Below are 16,234 nucleotides of genomic sequence, written 5' to 3'. Positions count from 1 at the left end.
CATCAATGTGTTGTGGATGGAACACAACAAATGGTGCTCTTACCTGTGATGCCTCCTCCACACATTATAACCAGACTGTATCATTCAAACTATAAGTAACAGTTCTAGCTACTTGACTTCAGACAAACAATTCAAAAGACAAAATCAACACAATGTATTGAAAGACCAATCTTTATTTCTCTCCTTTTGTTTGTGTTATTAAACCCTGTCAATCTAAAAAACTGAGCAACTCAACAGTTAACTTTATATTTCTTATTGTCCAAAGCATCTATTACACTATTTGTTCCCCTCTCATATTCACAGGATGGATGATTAGAGACTTTGGGGGAAACCTCAGCTTTATGAACGTCCTGTCTGTTGCTTTGGCCAGAGAGGGCTGAGGGTCTTTCCCTGCGAGGAGTCCTCCTCGCAGGGAAAGACCCTGCAGACCTGATGGAGGAGGACCAGACCTGATGGAGGAGGACTTACACCAGCTGCACCTACAGAACTTAGCCCATGCTGGGCATAGCTGTTACCACCTGCACAGGCCTAGCCTGTCAATTAACAGATTAACATTTAGTGTAACTTATGTATATTATTTCGTTTTTATTTTTTTTTTAAATGGTGATGGTTCATGCTTGATAACTTTTAGTTCACATTTCAATAAATTGTATTTGCATTCCTTTTGTCCGTTATCCTTACTGAAAATGTTAAATTACACATTCACATCTGACTGAAGATTGGTACCATTTATTTATGACGTTCCAAACTCGGCGGCACAAGGCACAAGTGATGTGAAGCTCAAAGTGCAAATGCATTTGATCAGCTGACTTTTTTTTTGCCAAACTTTATAGGCCTGACAATCACACTGTCTCTGAGGTGCAACGTAAAACACAAAACAACACAAATGAAGTTCCTGTTAGACTACAAAACTATTCAGTGTGCAGGTCTTTGTGTTACAATACAAGTGTCTCTTAGTGAATGTCCTGTACTGCTCTTAAATCTCATCAGCTTTTCCTTTCCCTCTTGGATGTTCTTCTGGACCCTCAGAGAAAGAGAACATGGTGAAGCAGTCCTGTCTCTCAGGCATGTCCTTTCCTAACAGAAATATCAAAACACATATTATTGCTGAGCAAGTGTGTTATTTAAGAAAGAGGTGTGTTTGTTTGTTCATAAATATAATGATTTTTTATTTGAATGTGTTTTTTAAATCCAACAGTGTACTGCAAAGATAATCAGATTATGAATAAACCGTTCTAAATTCATCAACATTGAAATAAATGTATTATTAAAATAATATTTAACTGTTATCAAAACTTAGTGCAACTGTAGAAGCTTGCTCTGTCCGGTTGTCTCACTGAAAGACAAAGGGTCGCAGCTCTCACTATGTGATGTTGCTTGGTAAAATGTAAATGTAACCTTTTGCTAAGAAAATACACTCAACATCACTGATGTGTGGGTGATCTAGTATTCACTCAGTCATGTTTAATGGCATGTCTATCAGTGTATTGGAGTCATTACTTTATGCATTCTTTGTAAAGCATGAAAAAGGTGTACCTTGGAATCCGTGCTGAAGTTCTCTGCTGCTAGGACTCCAGATCTGTCTCTCCTCCTCTGGTCCAGGTCTGTCTCTCCTCCTCTGGTCCAGATCTGTCTCTCCTCCTCTGGTCCAGGTCTGTCTCTCCTCCTCTGGTCCAGATCTGTCTCTCCTCCTCTGGTCCAGGTCTGTCTCTCCTCCTCTGGTCCAGGTCTGTCTCTCCTCCTCTGGTCCAGGTCTGTCTCTCCTCCTCTGGTCCAGGTCTGTCTCTCCTCCTCTGGTCCATATCTGTCTCTCCTCCTCTGGTCCAGGTCTGTCTCTCCTCCTCTGGTCCAGGTCTGTCTCTCCTCCTCTGGTCCAGGTCTGTCTCTCCTCCTCTGGTCCAGATCTGTCTCTCCTCCTCTGGTCCAGGTCTGTCTCTCCTCCTCTGGTCCATATCTGTCTCTCCTCCTCTGGTTCAGGTCTGTCTCTCCTCCTCTGGTCCAGGTCTGTCTCTCCTACTCTGGTCCAGCCTGTCTGGATCACCTTAAGGACACTTTGAACAAACAGATGTAAAGTTACATGCGTGGCTTACAGACTTCTTTCCATGCAAACAACTTTTTATCTTCTTTTAAAAACAGGTCATAATCTTATTGTTATACTTCAGAAATTGCTGGATATCACAGTCCTTATACTGTATCAGTTTGAGTATTATTGTGTAGGTCCTTTTTATTTGACTGTTACTTTGGATGAGGTTTTCATGAGTCAGTCAAATTAATTTGTTTTCATATGCCATATTCATATGTATCACACGCGTAAGGGTAAGACACAAACCTATTGAACAAATGCAATGCAATGGATAAGCTTAATTTCCACTGAAGTCACAGATAACGTCATATATAATATTTAAACAAATCATTTCCTTGTCACTAAAGCATTGACTACGCTATTCATCGTCCTTAAATGCAGGCATTAAGTTACATGTTCTGTTCTACAGCCACGATGAGGCTGTTTCTCAAGTGTGAGGATAATACAATTAAAAGAGGCATTGGTAATAATATTAAAAACAACAATGTTTGGGTTCTTTCGTCGGATAGGCGGTTAGCTGCAATAAATAACTCCAGTTCAACAAACCATATTACAATATCTAAGGGAGCGTTATTATCTTGAAATGTGACGTTCATATTTTAAAGATACACATATTTCATTGTGAGGTTGATTTAATATACACTAAGCCTCTCTTCAACAATACGTTGACGTTAGCTAGTCTATTGTATGCTATAGTAGAGCATAGCGAATTTAAATGAACCTTAACAATGCATACAGTAACCTAAATAGCAAACTAACTATCTAACGTACAAAGATGACCTTATTTTAGCAACCTCGCACAGAAGCCTTTTGGTAGACAGTAGCATCCCACTTAATGTTTTACACTCTTGGATGCTACGCATAGCATCGTTAGCACAGATGGAGCTACGATTGCTCAAATGCTACCCCAACTCTAAACATTCATTAACGTTAGCTTAATAAAAACACCAGTAACATAACATAAAGTACGCAGGGTTGACTTACCGAAGAAACTGCATTCATGGACGGTCTGTTTCAACGGCAGATAAATCCTATATTTGCAGGACGAATAGTCCACCAGGAACCAACACAACAAACATGGCCGAGTTCAAGTAGTGTTCTCCTCATGAGCTGAGCCGCTGTAGCATCACGGAGCTAACGGAGCTAGCAGAGAGGAGCTAGGAGCAGCAGCCCCGTTGTCATGAAGGGGGAATCTAACTATATACAGAATATGTTTTTGTAGATCCAGGCTAGAAACATGTTCATTTTCTGATGTTAAGTTGGACATTTTAACAAAGGGTATACGGGAATTGCTCCCATCTGCATCCATCGCCTATAGTTTGCAGCATTGGGCTTCACCGCACTGTCCCGAGGTTTGCCGCTTGGCTCTGATAGGCCAGAAGTCGGTTTGATTGCATTAGGGCTCGATTGCTTATCCTGTCTGAGTAGCCCGGATGAGGCTGCATCGCAATTTTTGACGTCGAATTTTACACACCGAATTTTTTTACATCGAATTTTAAACACCGAAATATTTGACGTCGAATTTTTTTCACTTGAATTTTTTGGGATCTGAATTTGAACATTCGAATTTTTTTAACTTGAATTTATACATTTTTATTTCACATAGATAAATTCGGAGCAAAAAAAATTCAGATTCATGATTTTCAAAGTAATTATTTTCAATGCTATAAATTCGGTGTCTAATAAAATTCAAATACTTCTGTCTCTTGTTTGCTTCCATACGGTTGTGTTTCGTGTTTGGTTAATGAACATTTGGGGATAAAAACCCAGGGGATCAGTGTCTGGGGACTCTGTCCTGGCTGATTTTCTCTGTGTAGCTGCTCGGGACTAAAGTGCCATACAAGCATGCACAGCTCATGTTTAGAGAAACCTTAAAGAAAGGCATCAGTAAAGTGGAACTTCTGTATGAAAGCAATGTAAAGATTTGTATTGGACAAATCACCGAATTCTGGGGGTTTCAGCGGCCAACACTAGCAGTTAAAAATAAGCAGCCAGAGATATTCCCCCTATCGCCTCTGTGAACACGGCTCCAGCAGCAGCCGCGGGTGTGTGTGTAAATACCCCCTGTGTTTGAGTGGCTGGAGGGGTGCAGCTGGGAGGGAGAAACACAATAAATCATGAGACTTCCAAATCTTAACAGACAGAGATCAGTATCACTTTGTGTTGCAAGCCAAAGCCATGTAGGGGTTCTACTTGAGCCCAATTGAAATACCATAAAAACAGTATTGAACCCAGCTCGAGCTGAATGTCAAATGTATTTAATTAATGTACAAGTGTTTTGATTTATTAAAAATAAATTCCAGTCTAGCTTCCTTCGAGTTTAGTCTAAGCAACAAATTGTTTCTCATAACATTCTCACTGCTGTCCCAAATGTTTTAACCTTGGGCAGAGAAGCTGTTCACGTACATACGCACACACACACACACACACACACACACACACACACACACACACACACACACACACACACACACACACACACACACACACACACACACACACACACACACACACACACTTTGGATGAGTGTTCACCTTATCCACATTGTAAATGATTGCCTTCTTTAAAGTTATTAGTAATTCAAGATTAATTATTAAATTAAATATGGTACACAAGATAAAATAACTAAAACTTTGACTTGATAATTTTGTTCACAACATTAGACCTGTCCTCTAATCTCTACTAGAATAAGATACGTGTGCATGTTTGGGTGTTTTTACACTCCTGTAATGTACCTAGTCTTGTTATCCTTTTCGTTACAGAGCTGGGAAAATTGTGTATTGATTAGATTCTGATCCGTGCAAGTCCAATTTTGACTGACTTTAGTTCTAATGTTAATGTTAATTTGACTTCAACCCATAAATAATTATTTAAATTAACTCAACATTTCACATGATGATGGATTAGTGTTCCACATTTTTCCCACTAATTTGTTTTACAATTAGGCCAATGGTAAAGAGAGACATTGATGACCTTGTGTCCCTTTTGTTGGTACATGGTTCCATTTTGTCTATGGCCTTGGAAGGCTTCACTAAAAGTCACCCTGTTCTGCCCTGCTACAGTCCGACTGAGTGCAGTCACATACCTCATTCACACCAATGGTGTTTCAGGGCCGGTTCGGAGCAGGAGCTTGAAAAGCACCGGGTTTTCCTGTTCACACCGTAGCGGAGCTATCCGGTTCGCTACAACATCCGCCTTGCTTTACAAACCCCGTGATTAGCCCTCAAGCTCTGTGATTGGATGTTGGAGTGGCAGTGCGACAAGGTTACGCCGAATGTCAAACAGCTCTTTGAAATGGAATGGAACCATGCCAGATTATCCAAAACTGGACTTGGACGGGTCCAGCCCTCCCCCACAGAATTATACATGCTGGCTATTGTGTGTTTCGCAATATGTTCTATGGCACGTCTCTACTGGGAATTGTAGTTTTATAAGACGTTTTCGTAATTCCCACAATTAGAAGTTGCCAGTATTAAACTGTATACATCCCTGGAGGTTTAGGGGATACGAAACACATTGGTGTTATCAAATTTAAAACATATAATTAATACATGGGTGAAAATTGCTTGTGCCCATAATGGGCAGCATTAATATACCCACATGACAGCTAAGGTCAGAAGAGCTTTATTTAACAGCTGGTCTTATGTCTGTGACCCCTCCTGTTGTTAATTGATAAGCCTGAAACATGCACTTGTCAAGGTTCAGATGCACATTTAGCAAATATGGCAGTAGCCATCGATCATCTTAAGATAAGATACTGTATTGATCCCAATTTGGGAAATGTTTTTGTTACAGCAGCATGTACTACTTTGTTCTACTCCACTACAATTCAGAGGTCAACCTGGTATTTTTACTCTACTACATTTATTTTTGTTACTTTGCAGATTCTGATTAATGATGTGAAATATAAACAACCCTTAAATCAGACTTTAGTTACACCTGAGTAAAATTCAGCCTTATCAGTTTGTCTGTTTTGCACATCCACCTGTTAATATCTTTGGACGTCCTGCACTAAACTGTTTTATTGTAGAGATCACTACAGTATCTTCTTGATATTTTCTATTCTATATTTCTATCATTGACCCCTATTTTGTATGTAGGCTACTCTTAATATTTAAATGTTTTCATAAAAATTAAACTTATTCAACAACTAAATTCAATAACGTGCTTTAACCACTAGGAGGTACGGTTTAGACCAGTGGTCTAGTTAATAAAACATAATGATATCAAACATAATATGACTATTCACTTTATTGTGAAATTAAAACAGAACGGTAAAGGAAAATACAGTTTCAGTCTCTCAATGTGAAGCTTATGCATTGTACCATAAACTTGTATAGACCTGTAACAGTCAACTGCATGAGGAGTTGGAAAGGTAGTTCACAAAATCAGTAATATCTTTAAAAACTACAAAAAAATCCCTTTCTATCAGCTGTGCACCGTTATGGTGTAAATACAGACTATCTACTTATTGGATCAAATATAAAAGTCAGCCGAATTAGTGTTGATACTGCAAGGAGACGTATTGTGTGAAAAGAAATGGAAGATGTTGTTTAATTGTTGATATTTTATGGTCCACGTCACGTATTCAGTTTTGGCGGCATCTCTTCCAGTTTGTCAAAAGGTCTTCTGATCAGGGCTCTATAAATACATATCTACGGCAGATATGTAATATTTAATGCAGCCGAACCGTGTATTACAATGACGTTATGTGATGACTTTCAAAGAGAAAAGCAAGAACACTCGGAATAAAGTATTTATTTATTTTTTAAATGTTTTCCGATTTCATATCACATAAACACCATATCCCGACGTGCATTGCGGCGTGATTTTAGCCTATCAAAACCTCTGAAAAAAGAAATGTGTCTCTCAGAATCGAAAGAGAAAACCCTATGGGAAAAACACAAAAGCATTGTACACAATTTAAACCAATTAATGTCGTATAATTAACTAGGATAAACTGATGTTTTTTAGTGGATGAGTACTGCAGATATCACTGTTAAATCATTTGATCATTGGTTTTATTATGAAAACGTCGAGACCAGAAATACTGTTTTCAATCCGTAACATTACATGGAAGCTTGCCGCATATACACGTTCTCCTGACGAAACCTCAAATCATCTTCGTAATATCTATCAAACTATAGATCCTACATAACGACTGGACGTGGATTCTAAAAGTACAATATATACTTCTCGCTAGAAATCTAATCATAAAGCGTTTTAATGGCCAAACTATCCTACAATTTAGGATTTTACAGAGAGGGTTATTTGTGAATAAACGACCATCTGTAACGTTTGCATTCAACGGGAGCACTAGAGGCCGACAACTTTAAAACGTAATTATAGGTCGTATTAAGCGCTTGAACAAACGACATATTTGGTCGTAATAAGGGCTTAAACAATCGACCCATTTGGTCGTATGAGTTGGAGGACTTGTTGGTTAAATGACTAACACGGAGGCCTACTCCCACCTGTCGAGTACGGCTGTGCTGAGGTGGTTTTCCCCCGGAGACGGAGCGAAGAGACGGAGCGGCTCCACCTGTTGCTGCCTGCTTTCCACCTGTCTGGTGTCTGAGATCTGCGATCTGCGATCTGCGGAGGCCTGCTCCCACCTGTAGAGTACGGCTGTGCTGAGGAAATGTTTACCCCGGAGTCGTCGCGGAGAGACGGAGTGGCTCCACGCTTCGGGCTTGGCCGGCATGTGCTGCTGTGCAGAGGAGGATTTTACCACGGCTGGGGCCTGCTTTCCACCTGTCCTGGTTCTGCTGTTGCGGAGGCCTGCTCCCACCTGTCGTGTGCTGCGGTGTTGTGTGCTGCTTGCTGAGGAGACCTTTCACCCCGGGGATACCACAGAGGGCCCGGAGCACTTCCACGCTGCTGCTTTCGCCTGTCCTTTGCTGCTGTGCTGATTTGCTCCAGGAACATCGTGGATACTGTGTGCTGGTCTGGGAAAATGGCCCATATCGGGATTCTGCTGTGCCTGTTAACTGTTTTGGACTATGAGAAGATCTCTAGTCATTCTGAGAAGTCATTCTGGATTCAGGTCTGTTCTGCCACCCGCAGTGGGCATCCCCTGCAAAGGTTCGGATGTGTTACACAAACAAATACCGGTAGCCTTGTCACAGACAATCTGCTCGACAAAATATGTTTGTCTTTTTTGTTTTCCTGCGATGATGGTTCTTCAGGACTGCTTCTTAAGCTCAAATCACACTCTCGCAGACTTTTCCGGTGATTCTAAAGTAGATGACAATGTATGTGTGTCGTTTAAGAGGAAAAGATGCCTGGTTTTTTGTTGTTATTACTGTCAGAAAATGTACAACCTAATCCCTGGTCCGCCCAGTAGTAGTAGTCAGATCGCTACTCCTGCTGATTTTAAAGCTAGATCTGGGTTGGGTTTCATCCACTTGAATGTGCGCAGTCTGTTAGGTAAACTAGATTTTGTCCGTATCTGGGCGAGCTCGACTGACGCTGACGTCATTGTTTTATCAGAAACATGGCTAAATAAATCTATTTTGGCCTCTGACATTGCCTTAAATGGTTATAATGTGTATCGTTCCGACCGGCCTAATAAAGGTGGCGGCGTTGCCATTTATGTTAAGAATAAGTTCAGTGTAACCACATTAGTTTCCAAATCTATCAGTAAGCAATTCCAATTTTTAGCCTTAAATATAGAAGTGGCAAAGGGGCAACAGGTCATGGTGGTGGGCTGTTACAGACCCCCCTCAGCTGTCAAAGACTCCTTGTCTTCACTAGCAAATCTTTTATCGCAAATTGACTACAAGGAAATAGTGCTACTTGGAGATTTTAACTGGGACTGGTTAACTGCAGTGTCAGAGGCTTTTAAAAACCTTTGTATCTCTTTAAATGTTACTCAGATTGTTGACAGTCCTACTCGCCCTAATATTAAGTCCCCTAATAAATCCTCCCTAATTGATCTCATTCTAACTAATGTTCCCTATAAATATTCATCTGTGGGAGTATTTGCGAATGATCTGAGTGATCACTGTGTTGTAGCCACAATTAGGGACACTAAGGTCCAAAAGGTTAAACCTCGCATTATCATTAAGAGAGACAAAAAACATTTTGTGGAGAAGGGTTTTGTGCATGATCTGTTTGGGTTTGATTGGGAAAAAATCGATCTGTATGCTGATGTAGAAACTGCATGGTCTTATTTTTATCTTGGTTTTATGGAGATCATTGATAGACATGCACCCCTGCGTAAATTTAGAGTAAAGGGAACGAGACAATCCTTGGTTTTCTGCTAATCTGTCCAGTCTCCTTCATGAGAGAAACAAGGCCTGGGCAAAGGCTAGGAAATCAGGCTCAGAGGTAGAATGGCTGCGTTTTAGGCAGCTAAGGAATAGCTTCACTTCAAATGTCAAAAGTGCTAAGTCGAAGTACTATTTGTCAGTAACCACAAAGAATCTGAATAATCCTTGGAAATGTTGGAAAGCCATAAAATCGATATCCACCGGTGATATCCGTAATGAGCTACCTCCGTGCATTACCACAGCATCTGGCACTATATCGGACAAGACCACCATGTTTAATTGCTTTAATAAGCATTTTGTGTCAGCTTATGTCTTGCCTTTACTAAAAGGAGGGGAGGCCACTATTTTAAATAACTATAGGCCAATCTCTAAATTGTCAGTTCTGGCGAAGATGCTCGAACGCCTAGTGAGTGAACAGGTAAAGGAGTTTTTATGTAAAAATGATATCCTGTCTAAACATCAGTCAGGCTTCAGAAAACAACATAGCACCATCACTGCCACAATGAAAGTGGTGAATGACATTACAAGTATTTTAGATAATAAGCAAAGTTGTGCAGCTCCATTTATTGACCTTTCCGAAGCGTTTGATACCGTCGATCATCGCGTCTTGAAGCAGAGGCTACTCAGTATTGGCATATCCAGCCATGCAGTAGGGTGTTTTGTGAACTACCTCTCTGAAAGGTCCCAATGTGTTCACTTTGATGGGCTGTCTTCTGAGTGGTTAAACATTGCTAATGGTGTTCCTCAAGGTTCTGTTTTAGGTCCACTTTTATTCTCCATATATACTTTACATTTTTATGTGGACGATACCGTTATGTACTGTGCAGGTCCCTCCATTAAGGAGGCTGGTGTTAAATTACAGGCTGTTTTTAACATTATTCAGACTCGGCTCGCTGAGCTTAAGCTTCTTTAAAATGTTGATAAAACCAAGGTAATGCTATTTTCTAAAGCTAAAAAGACACCAGAGCCTGTTTTAGATATTGTTACTATGCAAGGACAAGTACTAGAAGTGGTTGCCTGTTATAAATACCTAGGTATCTGGCTTGATGATTGTCTCACTTTTAAACTTCATGTCAATAACCTGCTTAAAAAGCTGAGGGTTACTGTTACGTTCCCTTGTAGATCTAGGGGTACCAAGGGAAGTAGCGACACACAAGATAGCCGGACGAGAGGAAAAGGAGAGGAAACTGAATGCTGAAGGAGTTTAAGTGAGGTTTTAATTAGTGAATAAGTAAGGCGGCTCACCAGCCAATTTACCAAAACAAACTTGCAATAAACCACACACAACTATGCTGGGTCTCATACAGAGACATGCCGCACACATGCAGCCAGATGAGAAGGAGAGAAAAAGCCTCTCACTGCCGTCCTCCTCCGGTCCTATATTGAAGCCCTGATTGTCAATTAGGAGCACCTGGGGAGAGGCTGCACCTGGGGACAATCAGAGGGAGACAGAGGAAAACACACACAACCACACAAACACTACGGCACGTAACACTTCCCCCCCCATAAAACCAAACAAGTGTTTGGTCACAGTTACCAACAACACCCACCACCCAGTTCACCAGCATTCCATTGGATGCTTGGAAGCTGCCACCTGCTGCTTCCAAGCATCACACTCCGCCGCTAAATGACCAGGGTCAAGACAAAAGAAACACAATCTCTTAGTGTCGGGACCTGGGAGAGAAACAGACTGAGCACGTGTGACACGTCTGTTACGAGCCCTACAGTGAGGATAACTGCCCTGAGGATATACTTTACCCCCGGCTATATCATTACCCATTATGACATCCACCCCGTCGACAGGAAATTTGGGGAGCACAGCAACTGAAAAGAAACCAGTAGCCAGTTCAGACTGGACATGGACATTGTGAAGATGTGCGGGCACAGAACCCATTTCAATACCTCTCACCACCATATTCGCATCACAGGCAGACTCAGCACTCAGGGGCAGGGGCACCGGCAAGGATGAATGACTGTGAGCAACCACTGTCTCGCAACACCGTCACCTGCCGCTGGTCCTCCACCCTTCCTGACAGCGAGACAAAGGCAGTAGAGATGAACGGTTTCAAGCACTCATCAGGCCCTTTGTTAACAGTGGCCCGTCCACTAGGACACACTGTTGTAACCAACCCCACCCCTTCTGGGCGCCTGCCATCCACTGTCTGCTTTCTCTTCCAAGCTGCACAGTCTGCTATCATATGACCTGGGTCCAGACAAAAACGACAAGCTCTGTTTATCCTGGGACCTAACAATGGAACACTGGCACCGGGAACGTAATTGTCAGGAGCTCTACGATAAGTGTCCCGCTGAGGAGGATCACGCTGAAAAAAAATGCTCTTGTGTATCAGCGCAAACTCGTCTGCCTGAGTGGCAGCCTGCTGAAGGGTAGTCACTTTCTGCTCATTCAGGTAGACTACCGTACGGTACACAGTGTTTAAACTCCTCTAACATCATCAGCTCACACACTGAAGCAATGTCATCAGCTTTACACGCTCTACACCACCTGTCAAAGAGGGCTTTCTTCTCCCTCGCGAAGTCCACGTACGTTTGGCCAGAAGTTTTCTTCAGGCCGCGAAAACGCTGCCTGTAGGCCTCAGGCACAAGCTCATATGCCCTGAGAATAGCACCTTTCACCTTGTCATACACCAAACTATCCTCGAGAGAAAGAGAAGAGCAAGCCGCTTGAGCCTTGCCGAATAGCTTACACTGTAAAAGAATAGCCCACACGTCTTCTGGCCAGTGCAGGGCAGCAGCAATGCGCTCAAATGCACCAAAATAGACATCGACCTCTGATTCACGAAACACAGGGACCAAAGAAATATGCCTGCTCACGTCAAAGGAGGCAGCAGGACCAGAAGGTGTAACTGCAGAATCACCCACCACAGCTGCTTGGAGCTCTAGCTGACGCATCCGGACAGCAGTGTCCGCCTCCAACTCCAACTTCCTGATCTCCAGCTCCCTCCTGAGCTGAAACTCTCGCTCCTCCCTCTCACACTGGAGACGAGCCATACGCACTTTTACCCTGGCATCTAATTTAGACCCCGTAGGTGAGGATCCTGCCGAAAACGAGTCAAACTGAGGTGTGGTGAAAATGTTTGCCTGTTCCGTAGCACTCTGAACCACCGTGCCAGGAGATTCCACTAAAGCAGGCCGCCTCAAAACCCCCTGTTCAACTAGTCCAGTTATCAAAGTAGCCTTGAGTTCACTTTTTACCAGAGCCGAGGAGACAGAAACGTGATAATGGTCAGCAACTAACCACAAATCAACCTTCCTGCACCAGTCTAGCTGACCCACAGTAGGACTGCCCACAAACTGCTCCAACACAAAAACCATCCTTAGCAACGGCTACTTGCAAATATTATTATTTATTTATTTACAAACTTCCCCAGATCCTGCCTATCAAACTTTACCTAACTATCTTCTGGAGCGTGCCGGGCTCGAGGCGACTTTAAAAGGCAAACATCAGCGGCCGAAACCCTGAATTGCCTGCCACCAACAGGGAATAAATCCCCACCCAGGATTACCCCGAAAATAAAAAAGGCAAAATAAAAAATGAGTGCCTGAAGGAAGGACTGATTCAGTCCAGCTAGACACTCCCCTGTCTAAACTGAGGAAGATGTTCAACAGTAAATAATTTCACAGCCAATTCTACACTTATATACACTACTGCTCACCAGCAAACACAATATCAACACTAACCAACAACCAAATACTCACTCTTTGTCTCAAAGATTGGACGAGCCCCCATGTTACGTTCCCTTGTAGATCTAGGGGTACCAAGGGAAGTAGCGACACACAAGATAGCCGGACGAGAGAAAAAGGAGAGGAAACTGAATGCTGAAGGAGTTTAAGTGAGGTTTTAATTAGTGAATAAGTAAGGCGGCTCACCAGCCAATTTACCAAAACAAACTTGCAATAAACCACACACAACTATGCTGGGTCTCATACAGAGACATGCTGCACACATGCAGCCAGATGAGAAGGAGAGAAAAAGCCTCTCACTGCTGTCCTCCTCCAGTCCTATATTGAAGCCCTGATTGTCAATTAGGAGCACCTGGGGAGAGGCTGCACCTGGGGACAATCAGAGGGAGAGAGAGGAAAACACACACACACGACCACACAAACACTACGGCACGTAACAGTTACACTAGGTTTCTTTTTCAGAAACAAGTCCTGTTTCTCGCTTGAGGCCAGGAAAAGGCTCTGTGACCTTTTGACCTGTGCTGGACTATGGTGATGTGTTGTACATGAATGCACCTGCCCATTGCCTGAACAAGTTAGATGCTGCGTATCACAGTGCACTGAGATTTGTCACAAATTGTAAAGCACTTACTCATCACTGTACCCTGTATGCCAAGGCAGATTTTCCATCACTTACTGTAAAGAGGCTCAGTCATTGGTACACGTTTATTTATAAAGCTTTGTTGGGTAAACTCCCGTATTACATCTGCTCTCTGATAACACAGAGAGTTGCAAGCAGCTATTGTCTGAGATCGCATGATGTAGTATTGTTAGATGTGCCAAGAGCAAGGACTGTCTTAGGTAAGACAGCTTTTATGTGCGCAGCTCCACTTGCTTGGAACAGTCTTCAGCAAGAATTGAAACTGAGCAATCTCATTCCTCTGCATGTTTTTAAAGCTAGGCTAAATGAAATGCTCGTTGATACTATGGGCACTCGTAAATGTCTTAACTATGTAAATGTATCCTGTAAATATAATGTATAATGTCCTTTATTGTTTTATGTTTCATGTGGAACCTATATGCTGCAGGTCTCCCTTGAAAAAGAGATCTATGATCTCGTTAAATAAAGGTTTGAAATTAAATGAACACAAACCTTACATGTATGCATGTGCATGTGTCAGGAAGGCTCCCAAATAATTCTGAGGGGCCTATCCTATTTTTGTAATTAAATGATAATGTGCTAATCCATTACTTTGAGTTGTCTTCACTCAGGAAAACATCCCTATCAAGTGTTGTGCCGATAACTAGGACAGCTCTCAAGGCCAAGGGTCAGAGAGAGAGGGTCACACTCTCCGGCTGCAGAGAGCACCCCCAGCCACGGGCAAGGAGGCACGAGGTCGTTCGAGATGAGAGGATTCTACTCTTCAACTTTCTGATGAGATGGGATGCTTCACTTCAACTTTCTGCTGAGAGGATGCTAGTCTACTATGCTACAAGGTTCCTTGTTTCTTGGAGGAGTAGATGTCTTCCTGACCTCTCCCATCACGGGGGGGGGGCACCTGGAGGCGCCACTTGGAATACGCAGTTGCACTGCTCTCAAGCAGATAGCAGAAGGAATGCAGGCCGATGAGCCTCCATTTCACTGGGGGGATCAGCTACAGTGCTCACTGAATGAGCCACACAAAAGCAGAGCAATTGGGGGGGGGGGGGGGGGGGGGGGGGGGGTTGAAATATGGCGCTCTGATGAAGAAGAGTTTTGAGCCAATCAGCACCTCAGTGCTAATCTACAGTATCAGGATGCCTTTACACACCAGACACTGTGTGTCATAAAGAGAGGAGGAGAACGAGTCAGGAGGACAGGTTCTTCCAGCTCTCGTACAAAGATAACATTTGAATTGAATGACCAGATGTTTACAGATGTACAATTAATGATTGTTTTTATATTTCCAATGACCAGATGTGTTAAATAGTGGTGATAAATATATTTTGTCAGATCAGATTACACTTTCACACTAAACAAAATAAATAATTGATATTTTCAGATTATAAGGTATTGAATAATAAGATATTTCTAATATTATAACAGATAATGTTAATATCCTTAATTGTCCAGCAATCAGGCTTAACAACACTACTCTTCAATGTATTACCCATGCACAGACAGACCTAAAATGATGTTTCAAGTTTTAAGAATGTTTAATCCTTCCTTTACAGGTTTTTACAAAAGTCTTTTTGCCTAACGTTTCCTTTTCAGATTGTTAAACATTTTGAGAATTGTTTGATTTTCCCTTCAGATTTTGAAATGACATAATGATTGATAGTTGGAATAATGTAATTATGTTATCATGCCATAGTCTTTTGATTGAATATGTAATGAAGTAAACGTAAAGTAATCCTAAAATTGAAGACACTGCAATTTTGCAGATTACAGATTGATCAAATCACAACTGTGAGTTGTATACCTTAGCTGGATCTCTTATGATCCTGAGTTTAAAATGCTTTTGTCTAGTGATTGCCTTAAAGTAAATCTTTAAACTGCAAGCTGGTTTTGATTTTATAGTTTGATAAGTGAGATTGTTGTGCTCCCTATCTCTGTTTCTTATCCTATATCTAATAGAACTGCTCGGGTCTTGATAGATTGAGTGGGGAAGTTCATGAGATCTTTTTAGAGGGTTATCAAGAATAACTTTTATCCAATGACCTTTTCCCTCTCTGTCTGTGTCTGTGTATTCTGTTGTTCCGATTAACCCAGCCAAATCTTTGTTCTTGTTTTGTATCTATATCTACGCCGGGATCCGGAGTCGAGGCTGATCCTCTTGCTGTAGTCCTGTGTCTTGGATCCTCTATCCTGAGTTCTGGATTAAGTCGTGGACTTCGGGTCGTGGCTGAACCTGTCTCTGCGGTCCTGCCTTGGGTCTCGTCATGCTGCTTCCCTGATGGCTTCCACAGGATTGTAGCTGACATCCTCGTGGATTCATCTTCTTATTACAGACACATGCATTTCCTAACATTCGGTCTATATGCTGTAAAATGTATTTTCTCTTCGATTTACACACGGCATCTATTGCACGTCTGTCCGTCCTGGGAGAGGGATCCCTCCTCTGTTGCTCTCCCTGAGGTTTCTCCCATGTTCCCCTTTAAACTGTGGGTTTTCTCTGGAAGTTTTTCCTTGTACGATGTGAGGGTCTAAGGACA

Source organism: Gymnodraco acuticeps, unplaced genomic scaffold (assembly GCF_902827175.1).
Source record: "Gymnodraco acuticeps unplaced genomic scaffold, fGymAcu1.1, whole genome shotgun sequence".
In the NCBI taxonomy this organism is placed as follows: domain Eukaryota; kingdom Metazoa; phylum Chordata; class Actinopteri; order Perciformes; family Bathydraconidae; genus Gymnodraco; species Gymnodraco acuticeps.
This window is presented reverse-complemented; position numbering follows the sequence as displayed.